The sequence below is a fragment of the Schistocerca americana genome, unplaced genomic scaffold, assembly GCF_021461395.2.
Source record: "Schistocerca americana isolate TAMUIC-IGC-003095 unplaced genomic scaffold, iqSchAmer2.1 HiC_scaffold_746, whole genome shotgun sequence".
NCBI classification, from domain to species: Eukaryota; Metazoa; Arthropoda; class Insecta; order Orthoptera; family Acrididae; genus Schistocerca; species Schistocerca americana.
The window spans coordinates 35,001-40,000 of record NW_025726507.1 but is presented as its reverse complement, the minus strand read 5'-3'; the positions used below and the strand labels follow the sequence as shown (position 1 = coordinate 40,000).

General features: G+C 51.7%; 1 non-coding gene across 1 annotated transcript in view; it reads right to left on the bottom strand.

The window, feature by feature from the left end:
* LOC124590157 overlaps positions 1–172 on the bottom strand; it is a 1,910-nt gene extending 1,738 nt beyond the window's left edge. The window contains exon 1 of the ribosomal RNA XR_006976386.1: positions 1–172. This exon is cut by the window's left edge and continues 1,738 nt beyond it. This is a non-coding gene — a ribosomal RNA (small subunit ribosomal RNA).
* Between the last annotated feature and the right edge of the window lie 4,828 nt (positions 173–5,000).

The following is a 5,000-nucleotide window of genomic DNA, read 5'->3' as shown; positions in this document are numbered from 1 at the left end:
ATGTATTAGCTCTAGAATTACCACAGTTATCCAAGTAACGTGGGTACGATCTAAGGAACCATAACTGATTTAATGAGCCATTCGCGGTTTCACCTTAATGCGGCTTGTACTGAGACATGCATGGCTTAATCTTTGAGACAAGCATATGACTACTGGCAGGATCAACCAGGGAGCTGCGTCAACTAGAGCTGAGCAGCCGGCCGCCCGGGAGTGTGTCCCGGGGGCCCGCGCGAACACGCAAGCGTCCGCTCAATTATTCTGCAAACAGGAGGAGGCTGAGCTCCCCTGCACAATACACCTCGAAACCCTCTCAGGTCCCGGCGGCGCGCAGCGCCGTCCTAAGTACTTGGTCGGGTTCGAGAGAGGCGCAATCGCCCGGAGTTTGGCGAGTAGACGCTTTAGGTGCGACCACCCGTGCTCCCAACTGAGCTTGCCGCTGCCGACAGAGGCCCGGGAGCGTGCTGTCGTGGCATTGCCGGCGGGAGACAACACGCGCCACCTACGGTGACCGGCAGCTCCAACGCCAGCGCCACAGAAGGACAAAAGCCCCACTTGGGTGCCGAAGCGAACTCTCCCAGCACAGCGCACGCGCCAACACGTCCGCACAGCTGCGATACAAACCACCTGCGAGAACCGCAGAGGCGACCGAGCAGCAGACGGCGTCGCGGCGCCGAGCGCCGGGCGGCGGCGCATCCTCAGCGCACACAGTCCTCAATCGGACCAGCACACTGCAGATGTCCACCGCGCTTCGCACCGGGCCCGCGAGGACCTACTTTGGCCGCACGGCGCCGCGTGCAGGGTGCGCCGGCGCGCAGCTGCGCCGCCTGCCGCCTCCGTCGGCCGGCGCGCCTGCCACTGGCCGCCCCCACCAGCCGGCTGTAGCGCGTGCGCCCACGCACCGCGCGGCCAGCACGCCGGGAGGCCCCCCCTCACCGGCCGGGGACGGTCCCACCCAGCCACCGCCGCGTATCGCTTCACACCCAGATGCCATTCACGTTCGTGGGCATGGTGGGTATCGCTGGAACAACCGGTTGGTAGCTCAACCGATCGTCGCCATCACTGATTCACCTCTAGCGAGAACAACCGCACCACAACGGTTTACCAGTTGTTCATTTGCATAACGTCACCAGCAAACGTAGGCGTCCATCGCCATTTGCAAATTCAACGATTGTTGCATGCCTGTGTCAGGTGTCACGACACACTATGTCTGCCCACATACACGCAACAACATGTGCACGCTTCGCGAACACGTGGAAGGTGGCCCCCGTACGTATGCGATGTCCATTGCGCGAACGACTGTCAACCGGCCTCTGTCGCATGTCGCAGATGTGGAACGCAGTGCACCATGCTATCACGGTGTGTGAGAAGAGACGACTACGTCTGACAACACGCGCCACTACATCAACAGACGGCTCATGCTGATCGCCATCCAGGGCATACCACACTGCAATCCAGCTCTTATAGGGAGACGACACGTAGCTGAGTGCACAACATTTGGACCGCATGGTTCGCCGTTGTTGGCGCAGTCGTTGTACGGTCACATGTACCACGATGTATCATTCAGTACATGAGGACCAATGTGCAGTACAGTGTGTGATTTGGACGTACAACATCAGCGGACAGTTGACACAGGCCGTACCACAGCGTAGGCTAAGTGCTTCGCACATGCGAATGCCAATGAACAACTGCAAATGCCAATGAACAACTGCAAAGGGCATTGAGCATGTACGTCCTGCTGCCATCCACATTACAGTGTATAGCTGCAAGGTGTTTAACATGAAGCGATACACTGGGGACCGGGCAGTGCGAGTAGCAAACTATATTGCGGGGGTTGCAGTTAGGCAACACTACACTAATTTAACGCGTCGTATGACAATTACAGAGCAGGTTAAGGCCCAACGTGTGTTGGGTTAAGGCCCAACGTGTGTTGGGTTAAGGCCCAACGTGTGTTGGGTTAAGGCCCAACGTGTGTTGGGTTAAGGCCCAACGTGTGTTGGGTTAAGGCCCAACGTGTGTTGGGTTAAGGCCCAACGTGTGTTGGGTTAAGGCCCAACGTGTGTTGGGTTAAGGCCCAACGTGTGTTGGGTTAAGGCCCAACGTGTGTTGGGTTAAGGCCCAACGTGTGTTGGGTTAAGGCCCAACGTGTGTTGGGTTAAGGCCCAACGTGTGTTGGGTTAAGGCCCAACGTGTGTTGGGTTACGTTAAGGGGCAATGTGGGTTACGTTAAGGGGCAATGTGGGTTACGTTAAGGGGCAATGTGGGTTACGTTACGGCGCAATATAGGTTACGTTACGGCGCAATATAGGTTACGTTAAGGCGCAATATCGGTTACGTTAAGGCGCAATACAGGTTACGTTAAGGCGCAATACAGGTTACGTTAAGGCGCAATACAGGTTACGTTAAGGCGCAATACAGGTTACGTTAAGGCGCAATACAGGTTACGTTAAGGCGCAATACAGGTTACGTTAAGGCGCAATACAGGTTACGTTAAGGCGCAATGCAGGTTACGTTAAGGCGCAATGCAGGTTACGTTAAGGCGCAATACAGGTTACGTTAAGGCGCAATACAGGTTACGTTAAGGCGCAATACAGGTTACGTTAAGGCGCAATACAGGTTACGTTAAGGCGCAATACAGGTTACGTTAAGGCGCAATACAGGTTACGTTAAGGCGCAATACAGGTTACGTTAAGGCGCAATACAGGTTACGTTAAGGCGCAATACAGGTTACGTTAAGGCGCAATACAGGTTACGTTAAGGCGCAATACAGGTTACGTTAAGGCGCAATACAGGTTACGTTAAGGCGCAATACAGGTTACGTTAAGGCGCAATACAGGTTACGTTAAGGCGCAATACAGGTTACGTTAAGGCGCAATACAGGTTACGTTAAGGCGCAATACAGGTTACGTTAAGGCGCAATACAGGTTACGTTAAGGCGCAATACAGGTTACGTTAAGGCGCAATACAGGTTACGTTAAGGCGCAATACAGGTTAGGTTAAGGCGCAATACAGGTTAGGTTAAGGTACGACATAGGTTAGGTTAAGGTACGACATAGGTTAGGTTAAGGTACGACATAGGTTAGGTTAAGGTACGACATAGGTTAGGTTAAGGTACGACATAGGTTAGGTTAAGGTACGACATAGGTTAGGTTAAGGTACGACATAGGTTAGGTTAAGGTACGACATAGGTTAGGTTAAGGTACGACATAGGTTAGGTTAAGGTACGACATAGGTTAGGTTAAGGTACGACATAGGTTAGGTTAAGGTACGACATAGGTTAGGTTAAGGTACGACATAGGTTAGGTTAAGGTACGACATAGGTTAGGTTAAGGTACGACATAGGTTAGGTTAAGGTACGACATAGGTTAGGTTAAGGTACGACATAGGTTAGGTTAAGGTACGACATAGGTTAGGTTAAGGTACGACATAGGTTAGGTTAAGGTACGACATAGGTTAGGTTAAGGTACGACATAGGTTAGGTTAAGGTACGACATAGGTTAGGTTAAGGTACGACATAGGTTAGGTTAAGGTACGACATAGGTTAGGTTAAGGTACGACATAGGTTAGGTTAAGGTACGACATAGGTTAGGTTAAGGTACGACATAGGTTAGGTTAAGGTACGACATAGGTTAGGTTAAGGTACGACATAGGTTAGGTTAAGGTACGACATAGGTTAGGTTAAGGTACGACATAGGTTAGGTTAAGGTACGACATAGGTTAGGTTAAGGTACGACATAGGTTAGGTTAAGGTACGACATAGGTTAGGTTACGGTACGACATAGGTTAGGTTACGGTACGACATAGGTTAGGTTACGGTACGACATAGGTTAGGTTACGGTACGACATAGGTTAGGTTACGGTACGACATAGGTTAGGTTACGGTACGACATAGGTTAGGTTACGGTACGACATAGGTTAGGTTACGGTACGACATAGGTTAGGTTACGGTACGACATAGGTTAGGTTACGGTACGACATAGGTTAGGTTACGGTACGATATAGGTTAGGTTACGGTACGATATAGGTTAGGTTAAGGTACACATTGTTGTAAGGAAAGGTTTAATGGGGGGCGGGGCGGGGCGGCCGGTTTGTTGATTGTGATTATAGTAAGTGGATGCCTGCGGCATCATCTGATTTGCCACGTCAGGATGCACCTTTGGCTCATGACAGGCGGCGCTCTCATTCCATGCTTGTGGCAGACCTGTGTCTTTCATTCCTGCCATTGTTTGTGTGCTGTGAGAGGAGGCAGTATTGTGATGTTGGGTGCACCCCTGTGTAGGACATGTGTGGGTGTTGGTGGCTTGGCTGAGCAATGGTGGTTGTCGGGTGGGTGGGATATTCTGTTTTCTGAGTGGACCTCCCAGTCTGGTTATGACAGTGTGGATTGTCTAATGTGGCGGAGAGGATGCACTGGGTGTTGTTCCATGCTGGTGCTTACATATTGTCTGTGTGCGTGTTACAGGCAGAGAGTAGTGCGTGATAAGGGTGTGTGGCTGACGTGTGGTTGTGATTGTGAGCAGAGTCTTTCAGCATGTATACGGACAGTTGTATACATTATCTGTATTCTGATGGCTCTATCTATTACTAATCAGCGCCGTGTATACGTTTAATCCGGTTCCAGTCGAAACTGTTGTATCTCTGTACATTAGTGACACGGCGAGCCCGCTATGTAGTTACTCGTCTCGGCAGCTTCCACCGGTGTATGGCAAATGATTATAAGGAATCAGTCTAGTCGTCAATACCGATGGTGTGACGTCACATGTCTGGGGTGGGGGACGCTGCGCCCTTCCGGTGGGTCATGGCCTAGAAAGACTCTTCCCACGCAGGGGGGCGTGGACTGTCATTGACTCTTCCAGGTAATATACTTGCCGTACGTTCTTGCGACTGCGAGTGCAACGCTCACCGGTACCGACATGGATGGAGCGCCTCCTAGCTGACCGCTCAGCATCGGCATTCGTACAGAGAGCAACGCGGTCGCGTCTCTAGCTCGTAACTGGTACAGC